The sequence below is a fragment of the Halichoeres trimaculatus genome, unplaced genomic scaffold (genome assembly GCF_033239565.1).
Source record: "Halichoeres trimaculatus isolate MK-OKI-2021-1 unplaced genomic scaffold, fHalTri1.1 fHalTri1_scaffold_18, whole genome shotgun sequence".
NCBI classification, from domain to species: domain Eukaryota; kingdom Metazoa; phylum Chordata; class Actinopteri; order Labriformes; family Labridae; genus Halichoeres; species Halichoeres trimaculatus.
In genome coordinates, this window is record NW_027437196.1 from 18,285,862 (window position 1) to 18,307,973 (window position 22,112).

The following is a 22,112-nucleotide window of genomic DNA, read 5'->3' on the forward strand; positions in this document are numbered from 1 at the left end:
GTGCTCATAGAGGAGTCACCTTTCTGCTCTCTTTGGGACAGAGGGTTTTAGTTTTGCTATCTTTTCTGTCATTCTTTAAGAATCAACAAAGGAGTTCTCCTTCACCTTTTGTTGAACAAACCTAAAAGCCTGTTAGCTTCATACCATGCTGTAAACACATTGGGACAGTGTTTTTATGGGGTCTTTACCAAAGGTTGGGGCCAAAGGTGGGCCACAAAAATGCTTGAGATTTAAAAGTGGGCCCTGAGTTGGAAAAGGTTGGAAACCACTGACCTAAACGATTAAATTATCACCCTTTGTAGTCAGCACTAGAATTACAAGTTAAGTAACTATTAATGTTTTTTTTAAACACAATCTGCCCATAAGGCTGGTGGTACATTGCTCTACTCCTCAGAGGAGGACAAGCACATGACAGACAGCATATATTGTTATGGTACAGACCCTGTGAAACACTAAATAACCATGTTATCTAAACTGATTTTGAATGTTTCAGCTTTTTTTCACCCAAAGACTACTGGGGACAGTAAGAGTCTAAATTTTTGTTGTGGAAATTTAAAGAGGGGCTGCTTTGGTAGATCTCTAACCCAACACCCAAAGATTTGAGTGTGATTCTCTTTTGATTTATTCACCTTTTTCAAAAGAGAAACATGCACAAATAACTTTTTTACTTCATTTCGACTAACATTTCAAAAGGAAATGATGATTAAAAATAAAACCCATGCTATATTTTTTTATATACCTGAAAAAACTCAAGAGGCAATCAGGAGTACAGCTCTTTGCTACCTCCTCTATCAGAAATAATACAACACTATTTTTGTCCATTAATGGTATAAAAGCTCCAGGAATATACTTGGATTGACCTGAATGTTTGTAGCTTGCTTATTAAGAGTAAACTTAAAGCTCCTCTTTGTCTTTCTTTAATATTTGCAATAGAAATATCTCCAACTCTGAACTGACTTTTAGTCAGTGGAACTCAAGATGAGAATTTAGGCTCAAACTTGCGAGCTAAATGATAATATATTTACTTAGCAGATTTTGTTGAGACAGCTCTTTAAAGCATTTTACCCTGTTTACATTCTTCACAATTCACACTTTCACATCGACAAATTAGCAAAGGTGTTTACTTTCACTTTAGAAGCATGGTGAGAACATCTGTCAATAATTAAATCTGGTCTCTATCATTTGCTGTCAAAATCAGCCCCCAATATGTGTCACGCCAAATCCCATGACAAATGAGTGACAACCATCACTCTGACAGAAAAGAACCGGATGGTGTATAACCTGTGATTGACAATGTACTGCCAAATCCATCAAACTAGCTCCCTCGCTGTATAGCTGCTTACGTCTCAGGCTGAAAAGTAGCCAAACCCTAGTGTTGGCTTCAACTTTTCAAAGTGTTTCTACACAACACTGTGCAGCAGCAGGCCACTTCCCTACAATTAAGTGAGTCAGTCCAACAACCATGGTAAGGTGGGGTTAACTGATGACAGCATCATACATCTCTGATGGTTGACAGAAATGAACAACAAATACTACCACTGTGATTCTTAGCACACCACAGAGTGTACAGCTGAAAAGTTCTCAGTTCAATCTGAACAACTGAGCAGTGGATCTTTGCTGCTTTACTCCTCACTGCCCAGTAGATGCTCCGTGTTAACTCTGGGTCTCTGTCACACAGCAATGTGCTAACTCTCAACTCTGAGAGAATAAATAGGAGAAAGCTGTTACCCCCGAAAAAGGAACACTTTACATAGGCCTGTCACAATAACAAATTTTGCTAGACGAAAATTTTCCAAAATATTATTGCAGATAAACGATATTATTGTCAATATTATTTTGATTTTTTTTCCATTTTTTCATTTATGTAATTATGATAAATGGGATAATAGAGTGAGTACACCATATCAAAAGCAAGAAACTTTAATTTCTTAAGAGTATTTAACTGTAATTCAAAGGTCAGGATCTTTTAAATCAAATAAATTAAACAAAAAATATAATAAATTTAACGAATAAGAAAGAGAAAAAAAATACATGTCAATGAAAATAATTAATACTAATCAAAAATAATAAAACATAGACCCTGTCTCTAAAGAAAAAACGAAACTCCAAAAAAAAAAAAAAACAATAAAAACTATAGCCTAAATAAAAGGGAGTTTATACAGTTCCTGAATTGTTTGTAACATGTACTTTTCCCAGTCAATCCGTCCTGTCTGTCAAACATTTTTAACAATAAAAGCGCCCACCATTTGGCGCTTTTATTTCTATTTACTTTGCTGACCAAACGCCTCAGTAAGAGCGGATTGTCAAAGAACAAGGCTCCGCTGCACCTCCCCTTTTTCTTCTTCGTCGCCACTATTTTCAAACAAATGCGACATATCAGCTCATTGGTGTTAATGAGCTCACACTTTGTTCATTCTGATAAAAAACAAATATCAGCCATCACTCAAATTAGCGTGTGTTTCCTCCTTACCCCTCAGGACGCTCACTTCAGCTCTCTCCGTGTGTACGCCCGAGCAGCCATGTTGCAAAAGATGCCAAAGATTGCATTTTTTGGCAGATGCTCACTCCGCTATAAATCCGCTATAGAACCTATGCACCCCGATGTTAGGAAAGATAGACGTAGTGAGGCATCTTCTCATTCAGCCTCTTTGGTCAAAAGAGAGGAGGAAAACAAACATGCATGCACGTGTCAGTTTATCGAGGCTGGCAAACTTACCGAGGATGTTTTTATTTATCGTTTGGTTAATTGACTTACTGATTATCGTGACAGGCCTAACTTTACAGTATTTCCCCAAAATCAGTGTCATCCATTTCTTCCATGATAATGTTTCAACCAGAGCCCTTGCAATAAGAGGTATGGCGTGTGCTTTTTGTGACCCTTCAACCACTGTACTTATTTAAGTTATCTTTAAAAGTAGTCCATTGTAAATGTTATCATCACTTCAGTTTATATCCTCCAACAAGATAAATGTGTTTATCTGCAGATCTGATTCGGTTCCTGGCGCCAAGTGATATAAAATCACAAATTAAGTCCACTTGATCACCAACTGTAATCTCAAAAAATACAAACCATCAGCGAGAGTTGACATGTACTTATTATAGAAAGTGTGTGAAAATAGAGGCTTATACCAATAATAGTAATTTGACAACTTCCATGTGTCTCTTTGGTATGCAAAGGATGTACTATATTTAAAAAAGAATAAAGTAACACTCATACTTCTCCTCGGTGCATATCCAAGCAGGACTTATATTTTCTGCACTGCAGAAATGAAGCTCAGTATCAAAGCAGAGCCTTAGTCTTAGCTGTTGATTGTCTAAGAGCATAATTAATACAGCAACTAATCCAACATGCCATCTCGCCAACCCAGAAACGTCCAATCACATTTAGTGTTTCAGCAAGGGTTTAAAGCGGCTCAAAGCCCGAGTCCACAGCTGAGGAGCTTTGAGACCACTGAGTGAGGCACTAATCATGACACCATTAACTAAGAAAACACTGGGAATTAGTCAGATGAGGAAAACTTGTGCTTTTCCTCAGAGCTTTTGTTTAGTTAATTCCCTGTTGACAGCCAAGTGCCCCACTTGCCTGGAGAAAACTTCCTCGAGAGGGAAAGATTACTTTTTATCCCTAATTAAAGCAGCTTATTTGCATAGCTCACCCAGTCATAATATATGCTAATGTGTATTTACATTGGAGTGCTGTGTAGGCAGTTAATGTGGCCTAAATATGTCCATAAATATTACCTTTTAATGTTATTTTTAAGCCTTATCGTGCATCTTTTATGTTGATGTGTACTTTTTCCTCATGGTGTTCTTCGTCTCAGAGGCTTTACTCAATTGCACCGAGGTATAGATTACAGCAAGTCATGACATGTACAATCAGGAAATTACTCCAAAAACAGATAAATTATTGATGTTCTCAGTCTGTGGAACATGTGGCTGAGCCAAATATAAATACTACTGAGTGAGCTAAATGAAGACAAGATAGTACAGCCAATATGCTTCATGCGTGTTTGTTTACTTTACCAATGGACCATCCTGCAGCCCAATCAAGCACTGAAGAGAAAAGTTCCTGTTATATCATGGAATATGAGACAAGTATCACTCTGTGTAAATTTCTTGAATCAAAAAATGGAAGTTATCAATGTTGGAAACATCTGGAAATCAGGCCTTCTGTTGTCCGTATCAAACAGATGAGAGTACTGAACCCTGTGGGTTTCCAGTTGATCTCCTGAAGCAAGTCTTTTCCAACACCCCATATTACAATTAAACCCTAATAATCCACAATTACCAGATTATTTTTAATCAATTCTGTCATGTATAGTCATGACAACCTGAAAGAATGAGGCTGTTTCCCACATAAAACATTGTTGAAGCTGAGGGAAGCATTGCTAGAGTCAACATGACAGCTCCTCAGTAAGTAAAGTCACTATTGGCTGTCCCAGAAGTCACCTAACGTTACTAAATGACTAATGACTAATTTGCATAATAATCCATTTGCATGTAATTGTCATGGACTCTGTAGGAGAGAGACATAACATGGGAGAGACAGAAATCAGGTAAAACGCAACCTCATAGATTTGTTCAGAACTAAAAACTAACTTTCTTCTGTCAATTCTTGTTTCTTTTATGTCTAAATATCAACCCTCCTCCTTCTTTATCTGGGCTGGGGACAGGCAGGAGTGACCATAATGGGACACACTTGTGTGATTCATTTGAATGCAGTTGTCTGCTCTGGAGCAGCAGGAGGAGACGGCTGTGAGTGAGGAGGACTGTCTGTGTTTAGGATAGGGAAGGACTCACATGCTGACCATTGAGGAAGTCAAAACACACTTTAACCTCAGATTCTCCAAACTCAAGAAAAGTTACAAGAAATGTTCCTGGTCTGAAAAGTCGCTTACAGCCACAAAATTGCTGAGTTAGCAACACCGTGCTGCATGCCGCAACTTTGTGTCACATTACAGATATTCATTGGTGGCATTAATGTATGTTCATCACGTGATTAACCTTTAGGGTCCCAAAACTTGGCATCAAAAGAGAAGACATATTTTGATAGGCGGTACTACGGAAGCATTTTGGTTGGTGTCATAAAAGAACTTCATAAAGACTTGTGCATGATTTCAATAACTTATTTTTATCCTAAGCTAAAGACATCAACATCACAATCTAAAAAAACACCCCTTTAAAAAAATAATAATTAACATTTACATGTTGTATGAGTTTTGACTGTGTTGAACACGTAACAGTGTTTGGCTAAACAGGCTTTGAGAGACAGACTGAAATCTAACAGGGTTAGCACAGCTGTGAAGTTTATCCTCTTTTTTTAACTTAACACATCTCTGAAAAATAAAGTTAGTGTAATATGGAAAAGTTTACAGCTACAGCCTGGAGTGGGCTGTGGAATAATACACCTACCATTAAACTACTGATTGGCATCACAATCAACCACCAGCTGTAAATCAAGGGGAGCCATGGTGAGGGTGAGACATGTAGGATCTATTTGACACAGAGCAGTGAAACACCGGCACTCAGTCGTTCCTGTCTGGTTGAAGTTTGCTCAAAACTTAGATAACACTATTGAAAAATGTCTGAAGGGGAAAACTAAAAGTGCATTAACAAAAACTAATCCTCCCACCCAAGACATACAGGCTTTATCCCTTCATTCTTTTAACATCTTGTTTAATATTTATATGTCTGTAAAGGATCTCCTTTTAGCCTCCTAAAACATGTTTCATGTCCCTCACAATCCATCTGACATATACAATCTCCAAGTACTTCATAATACTCAACTGAAAGTGCAGGTGGAGCAGGCTTCAGGCATCATGACATCACAAAGGCCTGTTCATTAGTTTTGAAGATGAGTATCCAGAGGACAGTATGAAGAAACAATGAATGTAATGTACTGTACCCAAAGTAATCAAATCGGTAGAAAAGATACAACTTAAAAAATAAAGTGGGAAGCATATATTTGCCTGTCTTTGATACTAATTGACTCAACCTATGCATTCCTGTTTTCTCCATTTCAGCTGAAGTGAAGTGGATGCAAGGTCTGTGATCTTTTCTTTCTCGCTGGTCATTTACAAGCCTCACTTATCTTTCCCTGACTGATTTCATTTGGCTTTGAGTGGGCTGGAGAGGAGAATAACACCAGATGAGACCAACTTAAAACCCACGTATCTTTGAATTTCCCTTCCTTCTTGTGGATATTAAGTGGAGTGATCTCGAAGCTTCATCAGCCCTTGCAAACACTAAAAAGCAGGGACTCAGATTTCTGTTTTTTTGTTGTTTTTTTTACAGACAAAAAGAGAGGCAAAGACAGGGAAGAGCAGCAAATGTAGTTCATGAAAACAATAACCACTTTCCTTTCAATCTGCAGCAGTGTTGGAGCAGTATTGTGGTAATTGGGTTTGCCTAAAAGATGGGAGATTGAAGAACGCAGCGAAGATGATGGAGAGGGAGGAACAGGCCTTCATTTTTCTGGATGATGGGGACAGAAGCACAAGAACAACAGTCTACCGTTTTCCCTTCAAGTGCTCTCTCTCGTGCCCTCCCCCACTTCTCCTGCCCACAAGTAGTGATTTGAGCGCTTTGCTGTCGCTTTTTGGGATTCAACACAAGTAAGTCTGAGCCGCAGAGGGCAATGTGCATGCATCTGTGTTTATCTGCTCCAGCAGTGTCTGGCTGTGAATACCTGCACAGAAGCACAACTGTGTGTCTATAAACTTTTCTGTTTTTACCCATGTGGCCGAGTTAGAGACCATATTCCATCTTCAAAACGCACGGCGAATGAGTCACCCCTTTCATCTCCTTCCACTGCTCTTGGTTACTCTGGCTTCCACGCCTTGCCTAATGGATTTTCAAATGCAGGTACACAATTTCTTTCAAGACTTGACGGACATTTTCCTTTGTGTTTCGAGATGGGGATCAGGCACTGAGTGGTTTTTCTGGGGATGGTGTTGTTGAAATATTCTACATACAGAGTAGAAACATTTCCCCTGAACTTGTTGGAAGGGGCCAAATGTGAGACTTGATGCACATTATCAAATCTATGTAGAAAGGTAATAAAAGCAACACTGAGAGCGTCTTTTTTTTCATATAGTTTTTGTTTATGCTTGTTGTTTTGGTGTGTTCTTACACTCAAAAGCAGAACAAACATAAAGACGTGTCAGACATGAGATGTTTTCGTAGTGTTCTGGGTTCTTACAGGGTTTTGGGGAGCTGTAAAATGTTTTTTTTCCCCCTTTTTTAAATAACAAAAAAAAAAAAAGCACAAAACTAGTACAAGTGTGAAAAATCATACCAACAACAGGATTTCATCACCTCTATTCTGAAAATTACAAGAACAATACATTCTTTTCTCAGCTGATTCTGATAAAATATTTACTTGTTTCCGATGGCCAGGACTGATAAATCCATAAATGTTTCCTTACATTTGCCTATCAAAAAAAGGTTCACATATTCCTGATTCTTGAGGGCTAAAGGTGCAGTGAAAAGATGTTATACAAATTTATCAGTTAAAAGGAGGAGTCTGTAGGATTTTCCATAAAAAACAACACGTAAACTTTTACAGGAATAATCCATCTCAATTGTCTCCTATGGGACTCTGTGTGTCAGTGTCTTTGTCTGCCTTGAATCCCCTCCTTGGCCTGCATGTGGATGTTTTGGTTGTATCGAGACATTTCTGGACTTACAGTCAGCGTGGTTGCATCAGCCAAACGAAAGCTCAGGACGAAGAGCGGCACAAGTTGACTTTCTGCTAACCAGGTTTGCGTCAAATACCCTGTGTTTGACACAGGGCAGACTACCTGCGTTTGTTTATGGCATGCCATGCGCGCCAACTGATACACTAAGCAGTGAGCGCCTCGTAGCCAGCTGTGGCTCTGCAGCGGGGGTGGCGCCGTTTTACGACACGATGAGAACTAGAGCCTTATTTAGCGGTGTTTTCGTGTGAAAGTAACGTGCTGAAAATTCTCTAAATAAGGCGTGAATACAGACCGATACCAGATTTTTTCGGTGGGAGTCCGTTTATTTGTGTTTTTGTTCAAGTAAAAATTGGCCCCGTCTGAGTGCATAGGAAACCGGCAGAGGAGCAGGGAGGGGGTGTTTGGTGCGAGCGCCCTGGGCTTCTGCTGCACAAAAACACTGCTGTAGGGGTAATTTCTGCCCTAAACCTTGTGATAGGACCCAACTTGTTCCATCCCGGAGTATCACTTTAACATTATTGGTTAATTAAGCTTTTTTTTGTATTTCCAAGTATTATTATTCATGTAATTTGTTTTTGAGGGCACATCAGTGGATACATGGAGGACAACGATGTTCTCTTTCAGTCAAAAATGAACAAATTCAGCATCACAGCAGCTCTTTCAAATTGCGCAAAAGTTCACTCAGCATTCACTTCTAGCTCTTCGCTCAAGACAGAGAAAGACCGGCCTCTATCACTGCTTGCTAACCACATGGCTGCATGTTTCATACTGGCTCTGTCAGGTTCCCCAAAATAACTAAATAAATACATAAGTGCTGCACGATTTGGGGGAAAGGTGCTATTGCCGATTAGGTGGACAATATTGCGATTGCGATTTAATAAAAATACAGACTTGCTTGGTTATCATGGAGAAAAATCAAGAAAAAAGCAGAGATGGATTACTGAGGATTTTAATTGTGTAATAATTCTCAAAATATCCAAAGTTACTGTATACAAACAACATTGTACAGCACAACAGTACTGTTTTGTTTGTATTCAAAATAGCACATTTATGCCACTTTTGCTTTGCATGTTTTGAAAATCACATCTTTTTGCTGTGTCATTCAATCGGTAACCAAAATAACGCCAAATAACAGAGGTAGAGTTTCTTTTCGGCTTGAGTGCCTCACTTACTTCTTTGTGGGGGCAGGTAGTCACATGACCAGTTGAAACAGTGACTGATTAGTCATCTAATGCTTGCTCTCTTACTCAGTCTCTCTCTCACACACACACACACACACACACACACACACACACACACACACACACACACACACACACACACACACACACACACACACATCACTCACAAAAACACGCTCATTTTTTTACACTTTTTAAAAATAATTGCACAATCGCACCTCTTTTATGATTACGTAATTGCATGTGCTGACATTGCGATTATGATTGCGATAATCGTGCAGCCCTAATATATATATATATATATATATATATATATATATATATATATATATATATATATATACATATATAAACTTGGTGCCTCTGTGGCTATTTTGTAGATTGTTTTCCCTGAGAACAACAACAACAACAACTAAAACTCAGTCCTGCATTTTCATCCAAAGCACTGAACAGTTACTGCATCCCTGCCACCAATGACTGCAAACGCATGATATGAAGCCATTATGGTCAGCATCAGATGAGCTGTGACAAGCTGACTTGCAGTGCCAAACTCATGTTATAACCTGGATGTAATTGACTGTGATTTTTGACTGGCCTCTCTGAGTCAGATCGGCAATGTCTTCTAATTAACTAGAGAGCAGTGACAGCCCGGTGCCACCTCCACTTGGTCCCTACTTGAAACAAGTGCCATGTCCTGAGGGTTCCTGTCAGACCTGGTTTTCCATGAATGGTATGACATGTCCCTTCGTGTCCCCATTCATCTCTCCTTTCCTCAGTCTTTCTCTCCCTCTCTCCGTCTCCCCTTCTTTTTTCGTTTTGACAACTATTTTCTTCTAATCATGCTCAGGAATAAAACTTGAGTGTGTTTTGCTGGAAGGGAGAAACACACTGCAACTACTGTATGTGTTGATGAGAGAGACAAGCAGAGCAAAAGAGTGAGAGCGAGTGAGCAAATGAGAGAGATGGAAAAAGATAGAGTGAACGACAGAGATGTTGGTGAGTCTGTCGTCTTATCTGTCTCTCAGTATGCTGTGCTTCATTATCAGCCTGGCCTGGAGAGTGATGTCTTCCTAAACCAGCACCAGAGCCTGCAGGCTGCCACCATCGCCTTCATACTGATTGCAGCACACACATCAGCTACTGCATTTAGCACACACCAACACACTCACACTAAGACAATTAAACTCAGGTTCTGTCTGAATGTGCTCTGACAGAAACAAAAAGGAATACTTCAAACTATGAGCACAAGATACACGTCTAAAGGACAAGAGGCACAAAGCTGCCATAGTGATGCAAGGAGGAGATGTGTAAAGAAACTCCAGAGAGTGGAGCAGTCATCTAGCAGATAGGACCCTGTCGCTAATGAAATTACTAGATTGATATAACCTCATTAATTGTGATGAGGGCGATGGGGTTTAATTGAGAACAAGGCACAGGTCACTCAGAGAAAAGCTGTTCATGAAGTTGGAGGAGGAAGGAGATTACAGTAAGATAGAGAGTGGCGCTATGACTCATTCAAAGGGCACATCCAACCTAATACAGCATTAACTGAGCTCAGCTAGTGGGTGAATAACCCTAAAGCTTTCAAAGCCTTTTAAGTCGCCAGTCTGTGCCAGAAAATACAGATGGAAATATGCAGGGTACACTGTGATGTCCCCCAATAGATACTGGTCTGGAGACAAGGACTGTACAACTAAAGAGTTGCATGGTATGACACAGTCTAAAAATTAATCTGAGTATCCAAAATTTTTGTTCAAGTAAAATTCTGATTTTAGGCAAGTTGAAAGTAAAATATTTTTTTACAGCGTAGTAGACTGCTACAATCATATTCATAGTAACTTTTTTACGTATTATTATATTTTATTAGTTACACCAACTGACATTTATCAGTTTCACCTACTGACCACGTTTTTTTCTTTCATCAAATAATTTCTTTGCAATGTTAGTTTTATGTCACAGTAGTTTAAGTGACAACTTGATGCATGTTATGTTTTCAAGTTAAGTGTATGTATGAAGCACTGCATTTGACTTACAGTATTTACAGTATTTAAAAACCTAGAAAAGTTGTTTTTAATCAAATAGTTTTGACTTATTTCGTCCTTTCAGTTTTGAGTGATACTGTGATTTACATGTGTTGCCTTTTTTTGTTGCTGCACACCAGCTCGTCCATGTTGATGGGCTCACCTTGCTCATTCGGTTTGAAGCTGAAATATTTCTATGCTTGGGCTGTAACATTTAGCTTTAAAATCATCTTTTTTACTCCTAATTTCTGCTACGTTAACCTGCATTGCCTATGACGAGCTCCTGAGGCTCACTTGCTGTGGTACTAAGAGTAATTCACAGAGTAAACCCTCTTGACATCCAGCCTGTTTGGAGGCAAGAGACAAGGAAAACAAACATGCGTGCACATGGCAACATATCGGGGCTGGCCAAATTATTGAGTTAATTTCATTTATCCTATTTATCCTTTTGATTTATTGACTATTGGCCTAGACCTATGTAGAATATCACGATCCATTACGATAGTGTGATATCATGATACATAGCAATACTATCGTATCATAACCCAAGTATTGGGATCAGTATCATATTGTGAGGTTCTTGCTAGGGATGTTGGATACCACTTTTTATGCAGACCGATACCAGTACGAGTACTCCTTCCTGAGCCCAACCGATACAGAGTACCAATACTACTAGTACTTTTGATACATAAAATTTCAATTAACAGTGACAGATCATTTTGATCAACAATGGCACAGTCATTTTAACATTAAGTCCAAATAAAACACAAACAACTTTGAGTTTAGAACTTTTTTGATCAAAATAAAAAAAATAAATAAAATTAAATGTGCACAATAAAACTAACAACTGTCAGAGTTCAAGTATTTTTTAAAGTAAACTAAAGTGCAAAATAAAAAAGTTCAACTGTTAACTCTTCCTGGTTCATTCATATTGTATGAAAAGGACCTAGCGCACATTTGCAGTAGTGTCAAACCGCAGCAATTAGCAGCATCTAGTGGGGAAGATGTCACCAAGATTTTTTTTGCCCAGAGTATCTGCTGCTAGTATCTGCAGCCTTCAAGAGTACAGATACCTTGAAAAAAGGCTGGTATCAGCCCAATACCGATACCTGGTATCGGTATCTGGCCATCCCTAGTTCTTGCCAATACTAACCCCTTGTAGATATCTTATTACTAGGCCTGTCACGATAATCAATAAATCGATTAACCAAACAATAAATAAAAACGTCCTCGGTAAGTTTGCCAGCCTCGATAAACTGACACGTGCATGCATGTTTGTTTTCCTCCTCTCTTTTGACCAAAGAGGCTGAATGAGAAGATGTCTCACTTCGTCCATCTGTCCTAACATCGGGGTGCATAGGTTCTAAAGCGGATTTAGCGGATTTATAGCGGAGTGAGCATCTGTCAAAAATGCGATCTTTGGGGTGAAGACGGGACTGCTCGAGCGTACACACGGAGAGAGCTGAAGCGAGCATCCTGAGGAGTAAGGAGGAAACACACGCTAACCTGAGTGATGGCACAGTACGGATACAGTTCTTAAGCCGCCTGCCACAGTCCCAGTGTGGGAATATTTTGTTTTTTATCAGAATGAACAAAGTGTGAGCTCATGAATACCAACGAGCTGATATGATGCATTTGTTTGAAAATAGTGGCGACGAAGAAGAAGAAGGGGAGGTGCAGCGGAGCCTTGTTCTTTGACAATCCACTCTTACTGAGGCTTTTGGTCGGCAAAGTAAATAGAAATAAAAGCACCAAATGGTGGGCGCTCAAAGACAGCTACATTGCCAAAGAAATGCAGCTCTTCAATACGGTTGAAAGCCAGAAATGTTAAAAATGTTTGACAGACAGTACGGATTGACTGGGAAAAAGTTCATGTTACAAACAATTCAGGAACTGTATAAACTCCCTTTTATTTAGGCAATAGTTTTTATTGTTGTTGGTTTTTTTTTAGTTTTGTTTTTTTCTTTAGAGACAGGGTCTATGTTTTATTGTTTTTGATTAGTATTAATTATTTTCATTGACATGTTTTTTTTTCTAAAAGAGAGTCCATTTCATTTTCATTGTATTTTTTTCTCTTTCTTGTTTGTTAAATATATTATATTTTTTGTTTAATTTTAAATTTATTTAAAAGATCCTGACCTTTTAATTACAGTTAAATACTCTTAAGAAATTAAAGTTTCTTGCCTTTTGGTTTTGATATGGTGTTCTCACTTTATTATCCCATTTATCATAATTACACCAATGAAAAAATGGAAAAAAAATCAAAATAATATTGACAATAATATCGTTTATCGGCAATAATATTTTGGAAAATTATCGACTAGCAAAATTTGTGATCGTGACAGGCCTACTTATTACATATTTCAAGCCACCTATCGAGATATGATACCACTTGTATATCACATTGTTTCCTCTCTTCAAACACTCAGCAGCGTGCCCCACTCCAGCTCTCACCACATAACTTTTTAAGCAGTGAGTTTCTGATTTAATATGAGTTCAATCAATGCATTAACAGAAGGGATGTCATCTGTCTCTGATCCCTGCAGAGCTTGTGTCAGATGCTGCAGGTAATCAGATGTGAGGGCAGACAGTGACAAAAAATTATATATTGAATTATTAATCAAGGTTGGTGATTTTATTCAGACTTGAATTTTAAAAAAAAGTAAAAATGGTCTGTAGTCGGCTAAAAGAATATACTTTGGCAGTCTGTGTCAGTTATCGGAAAGAAAAATAGTATCATTTCCTCACAGAAATGCCAGGAATATCATCATTTAGTGTAAAAGCACTGGCTACAGTTTGTATGATACACTGATGATCCCTTTTCAAACTTGGAAACATTTGTGTATCTTAAAGCCACTGAATCTTTAAATCCATTCGGAGTTAGTCTTCAAAGACGATCATATACAATAGTCTAAACTGAAAAGGGTGGATCAAATACTAAGCTGGGTTTTCTGGAAACTTTAAGGAGCAGAATCAAGCTTTTCACCCCTTCAGTGAAATGAAATCTACATCATCGTAATAAACCAATCCTGGGCCTTTTGTGCAGCATGACAACAATATAATGATCCTTTGTCGCTCCACAAGTTTTTCTCTTAAGAGACTGTGACAGAAGATGTGATATCTACAGCTGGTGTTGGAAGAGAAATTGAGACAAATTGGGTAAAAGGATAGGTCTGACTGGGCTGTCAAAAACCAAAAGCACGAATTTATGTGTTACTAAATGTACTGTCTGAAATGTGCGTCTCCTCGTATCTTGTCTTCTCTCCTTTTGCTATACATTTCAATAAGAACACAAAAACCTTTAAGCCAGTGCACCACTTTTAAATTTAGATGTGTTTGAATTCAACTCTGTAAATGTTTTTTAAACCCACCCTTAAACCTTAGACAACCTATAATTCTCTCCACTTTTGTGACATGGAGTAAACTGACGGTGGAACTTAAATTAAGTGGAAAGACTTTTGTCCTTTTCTGACAACTGACTCTTGAAGCCCCCTCAATTATCCTTCACTAAACCTGGATTTACAGAAAGACATTTGTCACCAAACTGCAAAAACATCCCTCTCGAGCAGAAGTATTTAGTGCGTTTCGCTAAATCTCTGTGCCACACCACAGGATCCGTCGAGTAGTTTGAGGTGCATCACAATCAGCCTAATTGGACAGGTGTATGCAAGCCATTATGATACTAAACCGTTGTGTCAGAAGAAGAGCCCCAAAACAGCACGACACCCCCAAAAACCTGCTGAAGGATTAGCTCCATGGTTAAGATGGGTGGGGAGGCTTTTACATGTCAGGGTTGAGAAAAATTAAGACGAGGCAGAGAGAAACACTGAGAGAATGAGGCAGAGAGATTAAAGAAGAGCATCACTCAGTGTGTGGTAAGCCACAGTCATCTCTTGTCAGCCACCCCTGGTGGGAGTGTGTACCCCACACAGAGAAACAGAGACAGACATTAACACTGCGCTCAACCTCAGACGACTCGTTCTCACCAAAGAAATCATACGGAGAAAACAGAAAGTAACTGATGTGCTTGTTGGTACCACTTTTACCTAAGAAAATTCACTCTGTTGCTAAAACGAAATAACTTGGCACATCAACTCAGAACACTTTGAAGATAACTCCAGAGTATTCAGAGGTGGAAAAGGTTTCAGACACACTTAAAATTTAACACATTATCAAGAAATATTCGTGGAAAATTCTTTTTAGTGTTTTAAAAGGTGTGGCTGCATTAGATAGGTGCAAAAAAATACATTTGATTTTTTTTCTTCCTTTTTTTTGATTATTGTTTACACGAAAAACTAACAAAACAAAATTCTTCATAGTTTCAATATGTCAGTTCTCAACATTGACGGTATTGAAGTCCACCAATAACAGAGAATGTCTTCAAAACTTAACAAAAATAAATAAACCATCATATCACCAGATTAATATCTTGTAGTGCTGACATTAGCACACCAACAGGGACATGAAGAAACGGCACAAAATTGCGAAAAAATTCTCTCCAAACAATGTCTTTGTAGTTTTTATGTCTTTTGTAGAACAGAATCGGGTATTGGGACACAAACAAAATCAATGTTGAATGTTTTGGTATGAGACTTGTCAACAACGAGCATTATGATTGGTCAGATGTGGACTCGTCGCAAGCGAAACTTTGGAAAAATAGACCTCAGTCTGAAAAAATGAAAGCTGCAATTTTGCTCAACAAAAGAATGTTGCTGGTGTGAAAGCTTGCTTTGAAAACAGTAGGTTTGAAATAAATAAATAATGTGCAAAATATTCACGAGAAAAATACGCATCTGGTGTGTGAAGGGGTTAAGACCTTGATCCTGTGCTCCCTGCAGCCAAGTCCTCCCCGCCCTGGATGTGTGGTGAGGAGCATTGTCTCATCGATACATCCAGTTTTGACCTCAACAGAAGGGTTCACGAGCAGAAGGGAGCATGTGGGTTTGGAGAATGGTACACAACTTGGCTGACAGAGTTCAGTATGCCATCATAGACGGTGAAATGACCAACTGCAGAAGCATCCCCAAACCATGATACTAGAGCCCGACCGATAAGAGATTTTGCCGATACCGATACTAGGGGCAAAAAAAAGCTGATATCCAATATATCGGCCGATATCCAATATATCAGCCGATATGCGATATATTGACCGATATCCGATATATCGGCTAATATAAATATGATAAATGAATTGATGTACACAGGATAAATACTGTACATAATCACAAATCATTATAATACCCACATGATTCAAGACAGAGACAGAACACTATCAATTTAAGACAAGGAACTTAAATTATAAAACTGTCAACATAAGAACTGTAGTGTTAACCAATGATAAATAAGAACAAGCTGTAAACACATTAATAAATAAAGAAGTCAAACTGTAAACACCTTGGATAAATAAGTCAAACTTTAAACACAGTAAGTATTAAAAAAATTAAAATTGTAAACACACAATGAGCAACTTACACGACGTTAAAACGCTGTATTATAGTCTTACATTAGATAATGGTGGACATGTGAATTAACAGTAACATTTATCTCTGTTTATCTCACAAAAAAACAACTAACACAATGTTAAAACTTCATTCTATAGTCTTACATTAGATAATGTAGGACGGAGGGGGCGGGCATTCGGGCAGTTTGCAGCCCAACACAGAGATAAACAGGAGCAGGAGTGACAGAATCTCCGTGGAGCAAAAATTTTTATAATAGGCTACATTTTGGCCAATGTTGATTAATCGGTGACAGGCATAATCGGCCCAACCGATTAATCGGCCCAACCAATTAATCGGCCCAACCAATTAATCGGCTGGGCTCTACATGATACTGCCTCCACCATGCTTGACAGGATGGACTTTACATGCCAGAGACGATGCTTGGCCTGGCCTTCTACTCTCACATTAACATGAGGAGGACAAAGCTGGAAACTGGACTCATCAAGTTTGTTGAGTTAAGTAAGCTCACAGGGAGTGTCTTCAATGTTGTGTCCAAGCTGCAAAACAGTGAGAAGAGCCTGAGCCAGACCCTTGGGTGGCCCGATCGGTTGGCTATACAGTGTGCATGGTTTTTAATGTTTCCTTGCTGCTATGAAAAATAAGAGACATGATTTGGCAAATGTCCTCCACCTTTACTTCTGTTTAGCCTGATGAATGACAGTTACCTGCAGACCTTTTAGAGGCCAAGCAGGAAGGAGTCTACCTTAAGTTGGTTGTTTGTGTTCACACATGCAGGGATTTTTTCTGGGAATGCAGAGCATGTGGGAAAGGGATTAGCCTAAGTCAGAGTATGGTAAAAAAAAGAGCCTTTCACAAGTCCCCAGAGCAAACAGTGATGTCTCCAAGAGGCATTTTTTGTCTGTCTATTCATCCAAACTCAAAGATATTTCAGTGAAAACTACACAACTGTCAAATGCAGCCAATCATTACTACTCGACTGAGGTGTCATTATCCAGTATCACCCTACAAATAATTACCTGAGTAATATGTCACTCCACCATTTGGAAGCCAGACCTCATGATTTATTGGAGCCAGTCCTCAAGTTAGACAGGAGTTGACCTTAAAAGGTGAAAGGTCAAACTGGAAAATCAAAGTTCCCTCCAAAGGGTTATAAACTGATTAGAAACACACCCTGCCACCTGTGAAAAGAGAAACGCACACACAGGCATACACACAATAACGGTAATCTGCGGCTGTTATTAGATGAGGCACACAAGCCCAGAGTCAGGCACTCTATGAATAGATCCTTATTGATTCCACCTAAACGGCGTGTACTGTAGGGCCTATTCAGCCTCTCAACAACTCACTCATGCTACATCTCCCCTGCAAGCTACTGACCCCAGCCACGAGCAAACACACAGTTTCAATCTTCATGGAAGCACATATTCATCCGCACAGCGCACACCCTCTCCCCTCCACTCAAAGCTCTCCTAAATGACCTCATGAAGTAGGGTGAGGCTCTTCACGCGTCTAGCAACAGTGGTGGAGACGGAGCAAAACATCCCCTCATTGATCGTTTGACGGCACCCAGAGGTCAACAAGGCAGCTTTCTCGGCAGGCTGAATGGGCCATATCATGTCCTGTTAGAAACAAACAGGTGAGTGAGAAACTCCAACTATTTGAGTGAAATACGCCAAGAGCTTTAGAGCAATTACAACCGCTTTTCATGCTGTTGTTCATTTCACTTGAATATATTCAGTTAAGTATTCATTTACATGTCACAAATTAAATGACAGGCTTTCCTCTGCTCATGATCTGTTCTGATCTTTTATAAAATCTACTCTCTTCACAGTAACGCCTCAAACCTTTGACCAATACAAAACACACAAGATAATACATTCATGCTTTTTTGAATAGAATATATAAAGATTATTTGTATGGATTAAATACACGTAATCAGTGTTTCAAAGTGGGTCTTGACTAGGGATGCACGATATATCAGTATCAATATTAGTATTAACCGATGTTGGTCATTTTTTTTAACATACCGGTATCGGCCAATATTTGCTCATTAGCTACCGACCATTTTTGAAGCATCTTGAACGATCTTTCAAGACCCAAATAATATTATTTTCTATGACTATGTAAACACCAAAACTACCTTCTCTTACTGTTTTTGATCCATTAAATAGACAAAACGTACTTTTTTGATCACATTCATCTCGGGCACTACATCCTTTGATCCTCTCCATGGTCGTCTTTTCTCACGACCATGCCACTCTTTCTCTTTGAGAGCTACCTCAACACCTAATCTCAGATGGGTTTTTTTTGTTGTTGTTTTTTTTTTTTACCAATATTGATATCAGTAAAAATTGGTTATTGGCCAGAACAGCAATATTGATATCGGCCAAAATTTTCATATCGGTGCATCCGTAGTCTTGACTCCAGAGGGGTCATTAGTGAGTACTAGGGGTGTCACAGAAATTTGAGGGAAAAGGGGGAGAAAAAAGGATAAACATAACCGTCATGAGCAAGGTTGTAATAGTTAACTAAAACAAAACTAAAAAGGAAAACTAAAATTTAAATAACATTGCAGTTAACCCAAACTAATAAAAACTAGAAAAGAAAACAAAAACGATAAGTAAACTATAACTGTATCTTGTGTTCACAAAACTAACTGAAACTAACTAAAATTATAGACAAAATGTCCTTAGTTATAGTTTTTGACAATATTAATAGCCTTTAGGATTTAAATCAGTCCGACACATTTTCCCAACCAATTTTAGACAGTTTTAGGCTGTTGTTAGTGCCGCACAGCACCATCATTAGCAGCGTATCGGGACGAGCTTGTTTACTGCACTGACTGGCTGTGTGCTGTGCTGCTACCAAATGTAGTGGAGCAATGAATCAGAGCATCTGTAATAGTTTAATTGTTACAGAGTCCAAGTTTTTATTTATTGGAGCTCATATTATATTGTTTTTTTATAATTTATGTTTATATTATTTTTATGTAATTTATGTTAACATTATTTTATTTATTTTATTTTATACTAAGTTTATTTTATTTTCATGTGTTTAAGGCATCAGCCAACATGTCAGTATCAGCATTGACTGAGCAGTGAGCACTATGTTGGACTTGAAAATAAACAGTATGACAAAATATTTACTCTGACCTTTTTGAATCCTGCACCTGGATAATAAGGTATGAAAAAACTAAAACTAAACTAAAACTAAAACTAAGCCTCATTGCAAAAATCAAAACTAAATAAAAACTAGAATGCCCGCTCTAAAACTAATTAAAACTAAACTGTAATGGAAAATAAAATGTCAAAACTAACTAAAACTAAACTATAATGACAAATCCAAAACTATTATAACCTTGACGTGTGCACAGGGCTCTGATTTTACAGCACAAGAAGTGTTCTGGATTCATTTCAGAGTAAATTTGTAGTTTAAGCAGTTGACCAATCAGCTTTCAGCAGGCTTTGGTGTATGCAAGGAAAAAAAATATGCATGTGCAAAAGAAAAGCAGGCAAAATGCAAACAGCAGTAATGACTTCCCAGGTTGCTCTGGCAGTAATCCGACAGTTTATTTATCTCCATAAAGAGATATCTTCATGCGAGAGCAGGTAACAAAACATTCTAGATTAAGCGTTTAAGCATGAGTGACAGATCTGCCTGCTGCTGTGTGGCGAGAGCCAATCAGTAATTACATTTCCCAACGCCCTGGAACACATTAGAGATGATGAATCTGAACTCTTCTCAACATGTTTCAAAACTTGCAATTTTTTTGTTCTGTAAACAAGCAAAGTTGAATTTTTTTAGTAATTTCACAGATCCCCATCATAATGGTGCAATTCCTGTAGGCTCAACACCCACAAATTTAAAGTAGATAACACGAAAACAGTTTTCTTTGTTTTAGTTTTGTTTTGCGTTGTTTGTTTTTCAGGCTTGTACCACTGAACTAAGCTCAGTGCAGCCTTCTGCTGAACTGAGGGCTACCTGAAATGGATCAACATACACAACTATGAGGAGTCATGTAACAGACCAAAAAGGCCAGCATGAACTTCAAGGCGATTTAAATCAGAACAAACACTAGCTGGTTTTGTCACAAGAGCAGTTTTTGGCTTTGCTAGGAGCCAAATGTGCTCACACTTTGAGCGACACCACAACAATCTTAACATTTGCTTTCTGTTTTCCGTGTCTATGATGCCAGTGACGCAAAATCAAACTGCAATAGCTGCGCAGCAGCCCTTACAAGTGAGTAATACAACTTGGCCCATGTGTAAGATATGAGTGATGCTGGAAAACTGATTGGATGTCGCAGCAATGATGTATTTTGGGCTTGGTAAGGATGTTGTCATCATATGATTTTCAATAAGGACTGCATGCAACCACCCAAGTGGTCGTATGGATCAGAAACCATAAATATTTCTGAAACCATCCCATCATGTAAAGCTAAAACGATTCCTCGAATGATTCGAGCTACTCGATTACAAAAAATACTCGAGTAATTTTCTCTGCCTCGAGGAATCGTTTAATTTTAAAAAAGATCAAAGAGTGGTATTTCAAATAGAGCTGAGGCCATATTAAGAGAGTTTTCAGACCCCTCAAGCTACCTCTTATACAAAATAGCAACTAGTAACAAATCTAGCTTCTTTTCCGGAGTTTGGAGACTAATGGGTCATTCTACAAAACAGGTGCCATTTGGGTCCACAACATTTGATGAGATGTACAAGGCACAAAAAATGTGTCAAAGTGGGTTTACAAATTTTGGAACAACCAAAGCAAGTGCTCTTATTGACATGCTGTATCAGAAAATTCTATTTCTTAAAGAGAAAAACTTTCATTTGAAAAATAACTGCTCTTTAACTAAACAAAAACGCATTTTATCCGATTACTCGATTAATCGATGGGATTTTCAGTAGAATACTCGAATACTAAAATATTCGATAGCTGCAGCCCTACCATCATGCTTTGAAAAAATGACAAAAAAATTAGCAAAGAGTTGAATTTAAAGATGAATGCATTACATCACAGAATGGTGGTATTTCCTTGATGCTGTTTTCTGCTGACCTGAAATCTTAAATCTGACATTTATAGGCTGAAGAAAAAATGTGATCAGTTGACACTAACTACACAGATTTCCAGAGAATTAAATAAAACTGCTTATTCAAGACGCTGGAAGCTTTGGGTATCTTCATCCAATCCTGATTTTCTGCACATTTAGTGGAGGTGGCAGGAATCTTTCCATAATTTCAGAATGAATAATGTGCAATCAGGCACCCTGCAAGCTGCTTTTGTTCGGCGTGTTGCAGATGAACGTTTGACATCTAATTCACCATTTTTGCTGGATTTAGATATCATAGAGGCTAGTACATCTCTTTGTGTGCGTGTGTGAGTACATGCTAGGGCATCTGTGCATTATGTGTTAGCATGTATGTGTGTCACTGGGGTAATTAGGAAAAGAAGGGAAGGAGAGATCAAAGGAGGCACTTTACACTCTCCGTTTCAGTTCTGATATGGAAGTGTGTGTGTGTGTGTGTGTGTGTGTGTGTGTGTGTGTGTGTGTGTGTGATGATCTCCTCCAAGCTTTGATGCTGTAAGCTCTGCCGGTTAATGTACTACGGATAAAAATACTACACCATGTAATCTGGCATTTATCCCTCGAGAGCAGAAGCCCAAAATGTGACACATGTCAAGAGGAAGGAGGTACAGAGAGGGGAGTAAAAGAACGAGCCCGGGAGAGAGGAGGAGGAGGAGTAAAGG

General features: G+C 38.5%; 1 long non-coding RNA gene across 2 annotated transcripts in view; it reads right to left on the reverse strand.

Annotated features, from left to right (window-relative positions):
* Positions 1–22,112, reverse strand: part of LOC141807868 (uncharacterized) — a 160,711-nt gene that overhangs the window by 137,201 nt on the left and 1,398 nt on the right. The window lies entirely within an intron of this gene.